The following is an 18,413-nucleotide window of genomic DNA, read 5'->3' as shown; positions in this document are numbered from 1 at the left end:
TGGATTTTGATTGGCATTTCTTGTCCAAAGAGTGGTACAAACAAAGCAATGGACTTCTATGGAAGTGCAGAACCAGAAAAGGCCCCCCGGAGCAGAGAGGAGTGAAGCCAGGTGATAGCACAAAAGAAAAGATGCACTAGGGTCCAGAGATGAGGAAAGGAACCATTCCTGTTGCTCATTTCCTTTATGCTATTCAATTTTTTAAACCAAGTCTAGAGAATGGACCCAATTTGTCTGGATCTCAATCCACATTGCTCTGCAAAAGTTCTTTCATTCAAACTGAAGAAGACAATTATGAGAGCATGAATTTCTCTCTCTCCCCAACCCACCAAAATGAAAACAAAGCAAAGCTAACAGAAGATGCTTAATCTTTAGATGACTCTATAAGAAGTTCATCTTGGTTGAAAGAAAAGTGGCAGACAGTGCCTCAAGTCCAAGCCACACAGAGGCATAATGCAAAAGGGGAAGATTTGGTACTTTGAAAATGAAATGCCAATAATGAGATCACTGCAGTGGGAACCACTGCACCAGCGAGCTGAGAAGTAACACAACACCATGAGTGCTTCGTCTGTCCAAGTCGTGGCAGAAATCTGCCAGGCCCAGATTGACATCACTAGTCATTTAGAAGCCCATAGATCACAGAAAAAGTTCTCCTCCTCACTGAAAAGAGTTGATTATCAGTTTAAATAGAAACTGATTAGAACACCAATTCTTCAAAGCATAAATATTTCATTCACCAACCAGTTGCAATTTATCCCAGGGCAATTAAGAAGAAGGTATGCAAAGCTACAACACAAAAGGTGTGACTACAGTCAACTTGAACAGGGAATTAGGTTTGACATAGATATTGGATATGGGGTGAAAACACAGACTACACTGTCCCAGACATACTCAGGGACCGTGGGGGGAAACATGCATAACTATACAACCCAGTTAGCCCTCTTCAGTACCCTTCACCCCTTGAGTCTGCTTGAGCCAATATGATTCTCATTCAGCAAACATTTGTCAGATACTTTCTAGATGCTGGGTGCTGCGTTGGGTATTGGAAATTCTATCCTGGACAGGACAATCACATGCCCTTCCTTCTTTTTTTTTTTTTTTTTTTTTTTTTTTTTTTAATTTTTATTGGAGTCTAGTTGATTTACAATGTTGTGTTAGTCTCTGTTGTACAGCAAAGTGAATCTGTTATACATATACATATATCCACTCTTTTTTAGATTCTTTTCCCATGTAGGCCATTACAGAATATTGAGTTCCCTGTGCTATACAATAGGTCCTTATTAGTTATCTTTTTATATATAGTACTGTGTATGTGACAATCCCAATCTCCCAGTTTATCCCTAACCCCCCTTACCCCCTAATAACCATGAGATTGTTTTCTACATCTGTAACTCTATTTGTTTTGTACATAAATCCACTTGTACCCTTTTTTTAGATTCCACAGATAAGTGATATAATAGGATATTTGTTTTTCTCTGTCTAACTTACTTCACTCAGTATGACAAGCTCTAGGTCCATCCACGTTGCTGCAAATGGCATTATTTTATGGCTCAGTAATATTCCATTGTATATATGTACCACATCTTCTTTATCTATTCCTTTCGGAAAGATACATGCACCCCAATGTTCACTGCAGCACTATTTACAATAGCCAGGACATGGAAGCAACCTAAAAGCCCTTCCTTCTTAACCATCTCCAGCTTATCTTCAGTTCTATCTGTCCCCTTACCCGGCTTCACTTTTTTCCATAGTATTTATCACTACCAAACATTGTATCTTACCTATATTTGTTTCTTATTCATTGCCTCACTTATTAAAATACAAGTGCCATGGGCAGGCACTTTGACTGCCTTACTGCATGGTATCCCCAACATCTACGCCACATTAAGGGCTCCAAGAATATGTGTTGGATAAATAAGGCTTATGTTCAAATAACTCCATTTCAATTAGGATAAGCAGAATAAAAGAAAACTATAGGTGTTGTGAGCATGTATCATTAGGAAATGAGGGAGGCGTTTCCTGAGCAAAGGACTTTTAATAACTAAAATCAGTAAATTAATAAAGTAAAGAGAGGAGTCTGTCTGGAGAAGGGGTTAGGGAGGGCCTTTCAAAGAGAGGCAGCAACACATATAAAGGAGCTCCTGGTGCTGAAATGACAGGAAAAAGGCCAGTGACGTGGAGCCAAGGGGAGAGTTTCGGGAGATCAGGTGGGAGCTGTGGACGGGAGCCAGATGATGCCAAGTCTTGCAGGACACACTCAGGATTTTGGACTTCATTGTGCAATACACAATATTGCAGTGAGTTTTAGGCAGTGACATGAACACAATTCCCAATTCAGGAATCTCTCTACTAAGCCCCGAAGCGAGCGTCGTAGCCTGAGCATTCTGAAATCACCTGGGTGTACGAAACGGCTGAGCTACTTCAGCATGCAGAGAAGAGGGAGGTATGAAGACCTGGCCATATTTATCAAGGATATGGTAGAGGCTCCACATTATAACAGGCAGTACGGGGAGGGTGGGAGCAGCAAAAAGATGGGTGCCTCGGTCCCTGAAGACAATATAACCAAGCTACAGAAAGGCAATGTGCATTCATGGAAAACTTAAAGGGAACTGAGAACCCCCAAATGAACATGTGTGCCTGGGTCCTTCCGGCTTTGAGGCCAGCGCTGCCCCATGAGGCCTCTCCTGGTCCTGCCAGGCCTCCCCTGGGTTCCGTACTCCAGCAGTAAGAGGCCACCTCAGGCTCCCCCGGCACAGAGGCAATGTGTCTCCTCCATGCCTTGCACAAGTTACCCGTCATTCTACCCCTCACTCCACCCTCATGTTGCCTCCTGACAGACTGCTGGGCTCCTGCCCAGGACCCAGCACTAAGATGTGACACGTGGTAGGTACCCAATAAATATTTGTCAGATCAACTTTAGAGAGTATGCTAAAATCTGTCACTCTTTTCATACCTTTCTAGCACACACTTATTGCATGTCTACTTTGCGGCAGGCATAGTGATGAGGCCTTTTCATGCAGTCTCATTTAATCTTCACAGTAATCTCAAAAGTCAGATATTGTTATTATCCCCAGTTTGCTGACAAGGAAACTAAGGCCCAGAGAGGTACAGGAACTTGCTTAAGATTTCTCTCACCGTGTACCAGAGACATGAACTCACTTCCGTTCCTCTCCTAAGGCCCTGGTCTGATTCATTACTTGCTTACGCTCACCTCCTCCCTGAAGGCTTCCTTGATAGTCCAAACTGCCATAAAGAAAAGCTTCAGGGCTCCTGAAGTATTTTCATAACTATCCCGCCTAATGTCTTCCCAACCACTGTGAATGCCTCTGACGGGTCTTCTTTATCCTGTGCTCAGCCAACGTTGAACACAGTGTTTGGCACACGATAGGAGTGTGAATGAAGATTTGTTGAAGAATAAATGGGTGGGAAAAGAAGCCCTTTTAAGAAACTCATTAAGAAAACACAATATACACAAATTCTAACAGATAAATTGAAGAACAACCATCACGTTAACAAGAATTCTACATTTCCTATTCTTTCCTCCCTCCCCACCGACCACCATTTTCCTTTACGTACTGGTTTCTCTGGTAAATTGAAAATCTGGTTCATTTTCAAATGAGAAACATTGTCCTGTTACATAAAAGGAGAAAAGGGAATCATGAAGACATTACATGACTACACATGAGTCATGGGTCCACGCACAAACTGACAGGATGCCCAGCGGAGGAGCAGGCAGAAAAGGGAATTATTCACTGCCACCAGATTCTCCTTCACAAGCATCAAAAAAGCTATACCTCGGGCTTCCCTGGTGGCGCAGTGGTTGAGAGTCCGCCTGCCGGTGCAGGGGACACGGGTTCGTGCCCCGGTCCGGGAAGATCCCACATGCCGCGGAGCGGCTGGGCCCGTGAGCCATGGCCACTGAGCCTGCGCGTCCGGAGCCTGTGCTACGCAACGGGAGAGGCCACGGCGGTGAGAGGCCCGCGTACCGCAAAAAAAACCCCAAAACTATACCTCATTTAAAAGGGCAGAAAGATGAGTGATAACACTTCTTCAGCTTGGAATATATCCCACAGAAATATTTAACCCAGACCCACAGAAGCTGAAATATTCCAAACCAACCACGATTCAGAAGTTGGGATCTCCCTGATGCGATCACTATGCGAGAAACAGCATGTTTATTGTCTCATAAGAGACATGTCACCTAACAATTCATAAGAGCGGGTCTGAGGGAAATAACTCACCCATTGTGAAGTCAATGTTCAAATCAATATGCCTTGGGGAGAAAAATATTGCTCATTGATGGAGATTGATTTTTCTTTTCCTTAAGAAATTCTCAAGGGGTAAACAACATTTTTTTTCATAGTGAATGTAAATAAACATGCCACTGTCACGGTCTACATTTTCCTACCACCATTAGTATGATTCGCAAAAATTATTAGTGTAATTATGAGTGCCTTTCGACCTACTGAAAAATAGATGTCGGTTCCATGGGATCTTCCCAGACCGGGGCACGAACCCGTGTCCCCAGCATCGGCAGGCAGACTCTCAACCACTGTGCCACCAGGGAAGCCCGGTTCCATTTTTTTTTAAATCTCCTTTTAATATCCAAGCAACAGGACCACCACACAGACAACTTGATGTATGTCTTCTGCTTTACCTAACAGCACTCTTATCAGTGAGATGATTTTGATGTTTCAAAATAATCAAAAATTAGCATAAAAACTAAGAAAACTGGATCCTAGATCTGTTTACCTACAAATTGAACAATGACTACTTTTTTTTTAAAACTTCTCGCTGTCTCCCTCTTACATTTCCTACTCCCAATCCCCCAAATGATTACAGCAACATTGCATCTAGCCATTTACCAGCTGCCTTCCGAAAGAGAAGTTTTAATGGGCAAAGGAAAAGAAGGCTGAATTTAACTGTTTTTTATGTAACATGTTGCTTCAGGCTGGTGAATCTTTCAGATTTCTTTACAAGGCTACAGTAGATTATGTTGCCTAATTCACAGATTGTCTTCTTAGGTGAAATGTGTGCCAGAAAGAAAGCTTGCCTTCTACCCTTTGGAAACTCAAAGGTTGCATAAGAAAGGACAGATGGATGATTTGGGGGGGAAAAGAATTGTCACTCAATTAATATTTGTGGAAAAGGGTGTCACGGATCACTGGCGGAATTTCTACCCATTGGCAACTCCCCCGAGCAGCCCAAGATTAACTGAGCACCCAGGCTACCAAGTTCTATGAGGAGAGGAGAATAATTGTGCAGACGATTTCAGAGGCCGAGCCGGGGAGACAATAGAAGTGTAGCTCGATGAACCATCTTCTGTATGCAGGAATAACCACTGACACCCTAGGAGGCAAACAAGCCATTTCTGTTGTTTTTCTCCTGTGATGGAGATGGATTCATATCAAGCCACACTCCCACACCCTATTCCTCCCATGTCTAAAAAAACACATTTTTCAAGTGGCTTGAACAGATTAAATTAGGAACCAAGTTCATTGATTGACACACAATCATGACTTACAACTTGACTTTAGGAAAAATTCACACTACACTTAATACACTGATTTTTCTCGTCTAATGATTGACTCCAAGCTTACGGTAGCACACTGAATGCTGTACAGAAGAACAACAAAGTAAAGCAAAACAAGAACAAAACATTTTAAAAATTTCCATTAAAAGAAAATGTAAGACCTAAACTCACCCTTTCTAAAAATCTGCTTCTGTAAGAAATAAAAAGACCCGGATCCACCAGAAGTACTAAAATCAAATCTGTGTTAGTCTTTTAAAGTCCTACTTCTTTAAAATTCAAGAATTATCTGCATGCTTTGGTAGGGATGTGTGGTTGCTTATTACTCACAACGTATTTCTGCTTTGATCACAAATTGAGGAGGAGCTAACATTGAGGAACAGAAATATCTACAGACACTGAGAATAAACTACAGACTTAGATGAGCAAGGCTGGGGAGAGAAAATACGATCCTCTAGGAAGAATAATGTAGTGACAATCAGAACACATCTGGGATTTGATTCAAACCGACCTGGAACTGAATGGACCCCCAGCTGTTCTGTACACAACGCAACACACACACACACACACACACACACACACACACACACACACACACATTGAGATTTCTAAAAGTGAAATTTCAGAAAGTTATCCAAAGGAGTTAAACTAAGAAAAGGTTTCACTGGCAGACACAGGAATAACTTTACCCCTTGTATGGTGACCTGTGAGTGGAGTGAACAGCGGGCCAAACAGATCTTTCTATCAAAAGGTCCAACCTAACCCTCCCACTCCAGCAGGGTTCTGAAGGTGTCAGCAGGCTTTGGTTGACTGGACCATTAATGGAGCTTCGGTTAATTATTGACTGATTAGAGATTTGCCTTATCTTCCCATCAAGAGCTGGTTCAAGACTTAACGGAAAGCAATTTAGAGCCAGGGTGAACCTACCCACATGCCTTTTTCTTCTTTTCCTTTGGGTCACTTTAGCTTGTCCTTCCCCTTAATTCACGTTCGGGTCAGAATGGCCAGTCCTTCCCGTGCTTGGGAGTCCTCAAAAGGACTGCAGATGAGAGGGGCCAGGTTCATGGTGAGGCATGTCCAGAGACAGAGGCCTAGAACGGTGCTGCCTTTTGCGAAACTTTGCTTATTGGCCTGGGGTCTCCCATTAAGTCCCTGGGTGAAAATCGATGTCTTTGTGTTTCTAAAAATGCTGGTGATGCCTGTGGGTAAGAATCAGCCCCCCGCCCCCAAAAAGCAGGCAGCCTCTGCTGAAGGCCTCTTGGCAAAGCTGGGGAATCAGCACAGGCAGCTTGGGCCCAGCTGCCCCAGATAAGAGGTGGCCCGTGTTAATGTACAGGCTTCCTCTGCACCTCAGCAGGGCCTTCCTTTTCTAAACAGTCTCCCTTTAATGTTGGTGAATGTTGTTTTTCCATTGACTCAACATCTCGCCTCTGGTGGTGAGCCAGTGGGGAAAGTTGGAGCGGGGGAGGGAGGAGGAAAGTGGGAGAGAGTGATGCCAAGGCAGAGGAGAGAGGGGCAGTGAGCCACGCTTCCAAACAAGCTGGACACCTGCTTTGGAAAGACAGTGACCAAGCCTAAAATTCTTTCTTCCTCACGATTTAGATCAGCTCTTTGTTCCCTGCATGCCTGTGATCTGCCCTGGCCCCTTCCCCACAATGTTGCCTCCTTCCCTTTGCCAGGAACTAATCCAGCATGGTAACTACCATGAGGGATTCCTAGCTTTTCTCTGCCAATGTAACTGTCTTATCTGAAGGAAAGAAAGAATAAGAGAGTTATTGGAGTGTATTAAAGAGGAAAAAGAAATTCTAGGAAAAAAAAATGAAACCATTGATGGGAGGAAAGCAAGAGAGAAAATGAAATTAGAGAGGAAAACAGGGAAGAGGAGAAAGGGGTAAGTGAGGGAAAAAAAGGATGGAAATGAAAGGCAAAAAGGAGAGAATAAAAGGATAAAGCAAAAAAGAAAGAAAGAGAAGAAAACAAGAAGGAGTGCAGAAAAATGAAATCCGAAATGAGAGGTTTTCCCCAGAAGCTTGGTTTTTTAAGCCACAAGACAGACCCCAGGTTGAGGATGGAGAGCAGTCAGTCCCCTTTGGGGCTTCTCTGGGCAAGACAAGGTCAAGGGGCATCTTCAAAACTAAATCTTGATTAGAGCCAGCTAAATGTTTTGACTTGAAGGAGACATGCAGGATTAAAAAGCAAAATGAGCAGCATGGGTAAGAAAGAAACAGGAAAAGAAAGAAAATTGAAAAAAGAAACAAAACTCACAGGAGACACAAAGGGAATGATAGAAAACACTTCTGAATCAGCTAGTCATCTACTAACAAGCTGCAAAGATTTCCAATGACAAGTTGTCACATTAGTTTAGTGAAACTGAAGCAGTACTTATCCCCTTTCCTGTGCTTAATCTCTCCCTGCGTGCCACAGAAACATGCTACCACGTTTAATAGGATTAGTTTCATTCACTTTCTCCCTCCACCCCTTTTATTTTTTACAATTCTATTTTCAGCAATACAGGGATCCTTGAATTCGACTTCCTGCGGTGCACAGCAAAGCCTGGCATGCATGGGTTTTACCCTTTAAAAACTTTATTTGAATCTGAAAAATGTAATTTGACTGTTTTGTACCCCCTCCCCCAAATGAATTACTTTGTCCTCCTGGAAATCTCCAAAACGTGGAGGGTGGGGGAGGGAGTGTTGATGGTAAAAGTGTCAAGAGAGAACCTGGGCTATGAAGAAGCTGACAAAGCCCCATCCCTGTGCCCTAGGAGGAACTGTTCCGGCTCTGAAGGCAGGCAAACCTGGGTTCCGATTCTGACGGCTACTTACCGGCTTTGTGGCCTTAAGCAGGTGGTGAAACCTTCCCTGTCCCCGTTTACTCATCCATACAATACAGCAGGGATAACTCTCATCAGGGCTGTTGGGAGAACTACACCTAATGTACTTATTTCTTCACTGCTAAGGTTCACTTTTTCTCATATTTTATTATGTTCCTGCAATCAATATGTCCTACAATCGATTGTGCATTTAAGGTCATTATGTTTTCCTTTTCTCCCAAAGGGCACATTTAAATGGATGGTGTGTCTTAGAGTCTATGGCATTTTAGAAGAAAATGGAAGTGCTGGACATAAAGCATCTGGCGCAGTTCTGAGGTAGGAAGTGCTCAGAAGATGCTAGAATTGTCTATCACTGCTCATCACTATGCCTATGCCCCTCCCTCCCATATTCTCGCAGAAAGACCACTTTGAAACATGGAGAGAAGGAGATGTTGACACTTTTGTCCCTCACCCAGATTCCTCTAGACTCCTGCTCCGAATCGAGGTTTCAGAAACCTGGCTAAATCGAACACATCATAACTGTCCCTCCGTGTTGGATAAGAACCAAAATCGTCCGGTCCACTCGCTCTCTCAACAGGGTCACCAACTGCCACGCTCAGCAGTGTCTTGCAAACAGTAATTATCTGCTGAATGATTCTATCTTCTTTGAGCCCACTTTGGGTTCCGCAGCCCCTCCTGCCCTCTCTCCCCAGGCACCAGCCCCGAAGATTAGCATTGAGACCACCGAAGATTAGGTGAACTCCGCCTGCCCCGGGAGGGAAAAGGATGGGGCTTCGGGGACCTGAGGGAGTGAGGGAGCCACCCTGGGGCCTAGGATGGGGATGAGGGGAGGTGGAGCTGGGAGGAAGGAGGAAACTGGCTGCCCGGAGCCCGTGCGGGGGCGCTGGGGGGACCCACCCCCCGTCGGAGCCGGGGCGTGGGAAGCCGCGGGTGGGGGACGCACGGCGACACCCCTCCGGATCGGGACCGCGCACCAACAGCGCCGCGCACGGGGGGAGCCCGGGCTGCCCGCCCCCGAGAGGCGGCTGCCGGGAGGGGGTGCTGCCCGAGGCCTTCCGCCAACCGGGATCAGCGGGTGACCCAGAGCATTCCAGAGCCTCGCCAGACGCAAGAGGCGCCCTTCCCGCGAGCCGGAGCAAGGGTCCGATTTAGCCTCCAGCCTCGCCTACCCCACCCTGCTCCTCCAGATCTTCCTCTCAGCCTCTGCCCCTGCCCTCCTCCCCTACAAGAATAGGCAAAAGTACTCCTTCCACCAAGACCACCACCAGGAGAGGGCTTGGGGGTAAGGAACCAGAAGCTGATACCTGTCTCCCTACAGCCTGGCTCCGGATATGTGTTTCTCTATGGTTGTTGAGGGCCTTTGTTTTGTCCCCTAGAGTCACAGACATATCCCTCTCTCACCCCCAGTAGTCACAGAGCAGGAATCTTCCACACTGGCCCAAAGATATACACAAACGCTGGAAGGACGGGCATCTAGGGATCAAGCTTGGGCTTTCCCTCATGCAGAGAGTAAAGGGTGCCCACTCCCAGCCCCTGGGCTCATTCAGCCTAGGGACTGGGCCCTCGGATGCCCCAAGCTGGAAGTCTCTTCCTTAACCCAGGAATAGGCAGTGATTACTAATCTCAAGCCTTCTGAGGATACCAGCAAAACACCTTCCTTGGGATGTTTCATTATCCACTCACAGCCATCTCCAGTTCTAAAAAGTGTCAGCCTTCTTGATCTGTTCTCTGCTGGCTACGCCTATTCCATTCCTCTAGCTTTCTTCCCCTCACCCTGCTGCAGAGTCACAGCCAGCGATGGCCCCTTCCCGCCTATCTTCCTTTCCCTTCTATCTTTCTTTCCCTTCTCACAGCTGTCTTTGGCTGGGCTCTCCCTTAATGACCTTGGGGTGTGTTCCTACTCATTGGATTGAACATAATTTTAAGAAGGGTTGTATTTTACATGACATAGATTTGGGGGAGTTGTTCATTCACACAAGTAAAAACATATGGTAGATGATATACATTTTAGTTTTACCTAGGAATGTTGCCCTTTTTTGCCTTCTTGTTGTTCCCTCCTTGAATAGAACTGTTCGTCCTGTGGCTTTGTTGGTGAGACAGGCAGCTTCTGTAGGAAAGGTTTGCCATCTATAAAGCAGGGAAGGTGAAAGAAAGAAAGAAAGAAAGAAGGAAAGGAAGAACGAAAGGAAGGAGGAAAGGAAGGAAGGAAGGAAAAGAGAGGGAGGGAGGAAGGAAGGAAGGAAGAAAATGAAAGAGAGAGAGAGAAAGAAAAAGAAAGAAAGATTGATTTCACATCAGTAAATGCCTCCTGTCTGCCAGTGGGACTGATGGACAGTTCTAAGTCCAAGAGCACAGGGCCTAACTTCCAAACATACACCAATGCTATTTTTTATGGTTTAAAAGGTGAGAGGCGAGCATATAAAGTGTCCAAAGTAGCCAGTATGCATAAGCTAAAATGTGCATACACGTACACATCAAATGACAGTCCACTTAGCTTCGCCAAAATATTGGATGGGAGAGGGCTCTGTGCAGGAGGAGTACAGGTCAGCGTAAGTGTGAAGAACACACATTTGTAGACCAAATAGTTTCCATTTTTATTGAGCGCCAGTCATGTGCTGAACGATATTACTTATGTAAAACTCTCTACAATTAGGAGTTGGATACTATTACCATTTAACAGATAAAAAGAACTGAGGCTCAGATAAAGTGACACACCCACGGTCACAGAGGCAGCGACTGGCTGAGCAGTAACTGGAAACACAGCATGACCCCCGGATTCCCACGTCCTCCTGCTGATTGCCTAGCTGGTGTGGGCCCAGAAATCCTTATTTTTGAAAATCTTCCTTGGTGATTCCTGTTGACTAGCCCCGTCTTGGGGACCCCTGCTCCACCTCAAACCAGCCCGCTATATCCCCGTCACCAGCCTTGCCTCTGAGCAGCCTTCTCCGTGTTGGATAAAGCACTTAAAACATATTTAAATAGCAATTTTGAAAAACTATGCAGCATATGGATTTTCCTTTTGATCTCAAAATGATGACAAACAGACACTTAGATACTTCATAAAAGAAATATTACCAGAAAAATTATAGAAATCTGGCTTTCAACTTTGTCTTGCTCTAATTTAAACAAAATGCAACTTTCCAGAGTCACTCTCTCTCCCCACAAATAAATCCAAACTGGGAGCTTCCTTCTCTTTTTCCCTGCGTGCGCCTGGCCTACACCTATTTATTTCTAACTCACTGGCGTCCTGAATAAAAGCCTTGTAAGATGGGCAGTAGGGATTACTTAAATCCTACCATCAAAGCCCCTGAAAAGAGCATCTCCTCCGAATTCACACCCTTGACTTAAAAGACCGAAGAAAGGGAAGCTGGGAGTAACGGCCAAATATCCTTAGACCGAAGAAATAAAGGGGGTGAGCAGAAGGGGAGGTCTCCAGCCCTCCAAAGGTCCCCGCCCCTCTCTGGGTCCCCGGCGGTGGCCCCAACCTCTTAGGTTAAGCGCGTCCACCGTCTCGCCGCCGCTTCGGCCCCGCAGCAACAGGCAGAGAGCAGGTAGCTGCTCTCTGCGTCCGGCGTGTGCCCAGCTCGGGTCAGCGGGGCTGTGCGGAGGCCCCCGGGAAAGGCCCGGGCCGCGGGTTTGGCGCAGGGCGACCCACACTCCAAGGGGCACGCGGGAGGGAGGGGCGCGCCCTCCGCCCTCAGCGCGGCGCCACGGCCGCCTCTTCTCGAGCGCGACGTCTCCGGGCCAGAGAGGCCGCGACACCTAGCGCGGGGCCGAGGCTAGGAAGGAAGGGCCGGGCGGGAGGAGGAGACCGGGAGGAAGCTGCAGGCGAGGAAGCCCCATTGCCGCCTTGGGGCCGGAGAGGAGACTCCCAGCGTTCCCTCCCGACCCGAAACTTTTCCAACACACGCAGGCGTGTGCCGCGCGAGTTTCGGCGGCCCCGAGTCGCCAGAGGGAAGGAGGCTCGTCAAACAAACCTGTCCCCGGGCACGCACGCGGAGGTACACAGGCACACGGGAAGGGCCTGGGCCTCCGGGGAAGCGCTGAGGGCGTGCAGGCAGCGGGCACCACCCGGCCCGAAAGGGGCTCCCCACGCGTGGGAACCAGTGCTTAAAATCCTGCCGAAGCTCGGAAATGTAGCGGTGCCCAGAGGCTCTGCGTAACTTTGCCCACTGCGCCCCCGCGTGCAGAGGCGTCCCCTCACACTCACACCCTCACCCCACCCCATGCCCCCCGGCTGCAGCTCGAGACTGCCCTTGTATTTCAGGGACAGGGAAAGAGATGCTGATCCGCGCCAAAGAGGGAGGGGTGTAAATGGCGCGAATCCCACTCCCTAGCACCCCCAGATTCGGAGGGAGAGCGCCCCGTTCTCCCCGAAAGCGTCCCCTTCACTTCCCTGTGCCCTTGGCTTCTTCACTACTGTGGACTGAAGAGGATAAAGCACAAGCAGATCGATGTGTATTTTTTTCTGAAATCACGACCTCTCCAAATCCTAGCCCTCAAAGAGCCGGGTAGGGTTGGAGAAAGTCAAGTTATTTCGGGGCGGGGGGCGGGCAGCGGCACCCCTCGGAAGGCGCGCGCTCGGCCTGGCGGGCGCCTCGCCGGGCTCAGCGCGGCCAGGCGGAGTGGCTGGATTATGTAAGTAACAGCCCTCCATGTGCTCACCACCATCTGTTAGTATCTTGATATTGGAAAGTTCGGTGCCTGAGGCAGAGCCAGGGTTGGCGACGCAGAGCTCCCAGCCTACTCCTTTCTACTCCGGGGCAGGGAACGTACCTCTCTTTGATTGTTTTCGCCTTCTTCCATAAAATCAAGTAGTAATGTGCCCCTTCAGTCACTGACAACCAACCCCCTCTAACCGCGGGAGAAGAGTGATTGTGGGAGAAGAGTGATTTTCTTCGAGGCCACTTTATTGTAAGGAATCCTTTCAATGAATTTTTATTTTTATAACAATTCTAGGCTCCTTTAGGCGTTGTGATGGGCCCTGATTTGGGGGTGGGGGCTTTATTAATTAAAAAATTACTTTTTTCTGCCAACCCCCCTTACCCCAAATTCTTGTAAGGGTTATATTTCAGCTTCTTTGGAGTGATTCACTTCTGTTTACTTTGAAAGCTGTTGGTTAAACAAACATCACTCGGGAGGCTTCTAAGCAGTGGGGTTCCCAGGAGAGAAACCGTGCAGCTGCTACTTGCTACTGATCTCGTGGCATTTCACTTTCCCCCCCATTCAGAACAAATCCAGGTTGGGCTTGGCGTCACACTGGGCATAGGGATTGAGAGAGAGAGAGAGAGGGAGAATACGGCAGGCAGTCAGTCTGCCTCTAGACAGCCTGAAGCAGGCCGGCCTGCACCCTAGAGTTGTTTTTTATTTCTTTCTCTTCCTCTTTTCAGGATGGTGGTGGTGGTGAGTGGTGGATGGTGTTGTGTGTGTGTCCAGGCTGGATCTCCAGCATCCTTCTCCTGAAATAAACATCCATGTTTGTCTCTCATCTGGTCTAGTTGAAATTCCCAGAATTGGTTTAAGATCTGCTGACGGTTGTTTGCAAGGTTTTAAATTACTTATATGCAGTCTTCTCTCCTACCCCCACTTACTGGCTTTAAGAAAGAACCGGAGGGATAAAATACACCGAGAAAATGTCAAGGCGAAGTGTGTTTAACCCAGAACCAGATGCATAAGTGATAAGTGCAAGAGTTTGACCAAGAACGCGCAGATCACCCTTCAGATAAATAAATAAATGTAGCTTGCAGGGATAGGGTTTGTTGGAAGACCAGTCAGAACTTGTGTTAACTTTTAAGTTATTGGGGTTGTGTTGGCATTGGGGCGGAGAAAGGGACTGACCCTAGGCTTGGCCGCTGGTTTCAGAGATGGAGCTAATATCTAGGCGACTTCTTGTCTCCGGGGCTGACTGATCGCTTCTCGCCTATCAGAAAACAAACCGGGAGTAGCCCGAGATAGAGGGCTCGGGCCTCACGCCTTGCTCCAGGGCGGTGCGAGACCCGGGAGAGCGCCGCAGCTCTGGCAAGAGAGGTTGCCAGGAGCCTGGCTTGTACGTCGCCTAGACATTAGGGGACAGGACCGGGCTCCGCGTACGCATCTCGCGGAGCTGGGCTGTGGACCGAGCTCGCGCGTCCAGCGTCGCGCGCGCTATTTCAAAAAGCCGCTCTTGTGCCCAAATGCGGGCTGCGAACCTCCGCGGCAGAGCTGGCAAGCCGCGAGCCTCCGTCGCCGAGGCTGGGGGTGGGGGAGCTTTCCTGTTTGCCAAGCGGGTTACCCCGACTAAAACTGGGGCCTGCCTTCCCCCGGGAGTGATAAAGGACTTACTGGGGCTCGCAGGGAACTTTTCCCCCCGCCACTTCTCGGGCGTAGTGTGTGCTAAACGTGCACCCGAGCGCTAGGTGCAAGTGACATAAACTTGTGGGCTAAAGTTCAAGCCGTTTCCTTCCAGGGTCTGAACCTTTTCTCCCTCCCAGCTTCCTTTCTTCCCCCTTCTCCCCCTCCTCCTTCCCTGCCCTCCTCCCTTTTAAATGTCAAACTGAGCAGATGGTTTTAAGGTGTGGAGGGCATGTATCCTTTACTCCTGCCAGTTTATTTGTGGGCTGGCGCTCACATGTACATACTGGGATACTTAAGGAAAAATAATAGGGCGAAAAAGAAGAAAGGAAGTAGCCTTGATTCATTCACAGAACCCACATTTCCCCGCTCAGTACACCCGCTTCCCTCGAAAGGACCCAACCAACAGAAGCATTATTCCGTCCTGTATGTAATGGGCACGTTGATAGATTCTGTCCCCAGCCTAAATTGTCCCTTCTCAGAACACTTAATACAGTAGCCGGTCATTGGAAGTGTGAGTAGTGTGTTTGTGAGGGTCTGTGTTGTTTCCGTAATGGGGTGGGGGGGGGAGTGTCAGGAGGCGGCAAAAGGGGAGAAATGAAGACTGGAGATGCTCAAGCAAGTCTTTTTTTCTTATCCCCAACACCTAACCGGGCCGGCCTGATTTTTTTTTCTTCTTCTTTGCAATGTTTGAGTCCCGTGCCAAAAGTTTCCTACAGGGTATGGACTCGAACATAGTACCATCACTATTCTTATTCAAAGATTTGACTTCACAGTTTGATGAATTTGAGGCTGAGATTGTAAGTGTCCTAGGAAAAGTGTGTGCGTGCGTGTGTTGCAGAAGATGGTGGTAATGATCGGCCAGTATACTTGTAACACACTTCACAAGCACTCTGTTGTCACGACGCAACACGATTCAACCTTTGATCTGATTAAATTCGAGGGACACACGAAAAATACTTGTCCCCATCCTACCAAAAAATGAGTGTCTTATCGACTAGGTATGAATGTTTCTGCTTCGCAGCCCTTGCAAGTCCTAGCTTTTATAGGATCTTTAAGTCATAAGCGCATTTGCTTTATTAAAAGCCGTTTACTGTGCCCGGTGAAAGAGACATTCTAGCTGCGGCTGGGCGCTTGCGCTTTACCATTAGTAACTTTCAAATCCCAAGAAGCCCTTTAAGAGCCACGTTATCTAAAGAAGTCTTGCTGGTTATTTTTCGTCCAAGAAATGTCAAACCAAAGTGAATTTTCTATGGCTTGACTTAGAAGCCCGAAATTTAAGCGTTTGAAATTTCTTGCCGAGTATACTTTAAAGTTTGTTACCCAGAGGTCAAAACTGTGTAAATCCTATTTGAAACCTCTCTCTTTAATCATTCTGGGGTGAGTGAGTTACTGAGCGTAATCGCGTGGTACTGTTTGTAACATTTTTTTTTCCCGTAAAGGTTGCTGTACCTACAATCCAAATAAAGTTGTTAGAGGTAACCAAGGACAAATATTCTTCCTAACAATTTTGACGGGAGATTGACTGGGATTCAGCCAATACTAGTCTTCTTATATCAGATGCAGCGGAGCCGGTGTGAAACCTCTAGCACCTATTATTTTAATCCCAAACCTACCTGTATTTTATTGTCCACCTCTCCTTTAAAAGGAAGCAAGGGTGACATGTATTCCTGATACTAGCTATGATCATTTAAAAAGTGGAATGTTTTGAGGATCCTCACTCCCTCCTCTTAGACCACCCCACCCCTAAAACCTCCACTTTTTCTCCAGTATACTTTTCTGTGCCTTCCTCCACCCCTGTCCGAGGAGCGCTCACTCGCTCTGCCGCTCAGCGAACTCGATCAGCTGTATCTGGGAAATGAAGGGGAAAAAAAAAAAAAAGACCTGCGTCCTGGAAGAGCGAGTGTGAGCTGAGCGGCGCTCGCGCGGTCGCCGGCTTTGCACAGCGCCCGCAGATGGCTCGCTCCGGCCTCCACCCCTTTTATATTTTTTTTCCTCCCAAGTTCTCTTGCCTCGCTATCCCCCCTTGAATCCGAAGGCGCCTCGCGATTGGGTGCTGGGGCCGGGTACGTCAGTCAGACTGTGACGTGCAGTCTTCCTGTTTCCTTCAGCTGTGTCTTAAAGTAAATCTTGTTGTGGAGCGGAGCCCTCAGCTGAGGGAGCGCTCTGAAATAATACACCATTGCAGCCGGGGAAAGCAGAGCGGCGCAAAAGAGCTCTCGCCGGGTCCGCCTGCTCCCTCTCCGCTTCGCTCCTCTTCTCTCCTCTCCTCTCTCCCCTCTTCTACTCTCTTCTCTTCTCTTCTCTCTTCTCCTATTCTCCTCTCTCCTCCTCTCGCCTCTTCTCTTCCTCACTCTCCTCTCTTCTTGTCTTCCCTCCTCTCCTCTCCCTGCCCACCCTCTCCTCTCTCTCCCCTCATTCTCCCCGTCGGCCCGCTCGCGCGCTCCCGCACGGACTCACCGTCCCTTGTCCAATTATCATATTCATCACCCGCAAGATCTCACCGTGCGTGTGCGCGCGCGTGTTTTCCTCTCTCCGCCTGCAAAAAAGGCTCGGTCCCACTGCTCTCTGCACCGAGTAAGTATCTTCTCCCCCTCGCGAGTCCCCTCCCCTTTTCCAGAATCACTTGTACCGGCTTGTTCTTGAATGAGAAGAAAAGAAAAGAGACTCCCATTACTCATACTCGTGTAAACATCTTTCCACCCTCCCCAGGAGAAAATGGTGTTCTTTAAATGAATCATAATAAAATAGTGTCTAAACAGTTTCTAAGCAGAAGCCTCAGTGGAACTCAGCGCTCCGCCTCTCCCAGTTCCTACGAGTAAGTGATCCGCTTGGCTTTTCTTTCTTTCTCTTTCCTGCTGGTGGCTGGGGGGTGGTGTTGGCGAGAGGGGGGAGGCTGATAGTGCTGGACTTGTCGCTGATCTTGTCACCTTTTGTGTACTGTTTCTGGAGGGGGAGGAGGCTTTTCCTTCCTTTCCTTCTTTCTCTTGCCCTCTCTTCCCAGGAGAGAGGACCGCGAGGGTGACCGGGTCGCTTTTTGTTCGTCTGGATCCCCGCTTTCCTCCCAGCCTCATCCTTCCCATCTCCCCCGGTGAAAACTCCTGGGCTAGTCCCCACGTCCTTGCTCTTTGTCTTGTTTATTATAGCTGCCTTTCTTCCAGGATCTTCCAATTTGCTTGTCATTTGCATACCTTTCACTTCTCCTTTTTAACCCCAGCAGAGGGCCAGGGAGTGGGGGGGGGGGGGGGGGGGCGCTCTGTTACTTTCCTCTCAAAACGCTGTCGAAGCCGAAATGTTGAAATCAGGGTTGGAGCAATGGAGAGATGGTCCTGGGAAACGAGCACGGCGCCCCTCCCCTGTGCTCCCAGGACCCAGGGCTAGGTCAAGTTGAGTGGGGTAAGATGGCACCGGGAGCCTCAGGGGTCCTGTGGTGGGAGGACTGGGGCTCAAGCGCGGCGGGAGGATGGAAAGATCGAGGTCCGGGTGGGGGTAGAGGATGTTCTCGGGCAGCGGATGTGCTCGCAGTCACCGCTGGCAGTCGACGTGGTTGGGCTGCTTCGATCTGATCTTGGTTCGTCTGGGTGGTACCTGCAATTTTGCCCCACTCCGGAGGACTGGAGAGGGAGGAGTGAAGAGGTGAGAGTGATTGTTACTGGGAAGAATAGTGAGGGGGCGAGAAGAGCTGCTATCTTGCCTGAACCGGCAAGGAGGGGGACGACG

At 48.1% G+C, this 18,413-nt stretch overlaps 1 protein-coding gene across 2 annotated transcripts in view; it reads left to right on the top strand.

The window, feature by feature from the left end:
- Positions 1-17,101: 17,101 nt before the first annotated feature.
- Positions 17,102-18,413, top strand: part of PROX1 (prospero homeobox 1) — a 49,639-nt gene continuing 48,327 nt past the window's right edge. For both annotated transcript variants that reach the window (XM_024751124.1, XM_024751126.1), the window contains exon 1: positions 17,102-17,270. The gene's annotated coding sequence lies outside the window, so the exon portion shown is untranslated. The remainder of the gene's footprint in view (positions 17,271-18,413) is intronic.

This window comes from Neophocaena asiaeorientalis, unplaced genomic scaffold, assembly GCF_003031525.2.
Source record: "Neophocaena asiaeorientalis asiaeorientalis breed wild unplaced genomic scaffold, Neophocaena_asiaeorientalis_V1.1 scaffold67, whole genome shotgun sequence".
Lineage (NCBI taxonomy): Eukaryota > Metazoa > Chordata > Mammalia > Artiodactyla > Phocoenidae > Neophocaena > Neophocaena asiaeorientalis.
Note: the sequence above shows the minus strand (reverse complement) of the source record. Positions and strands in the feature narration are given on the sequence as shown.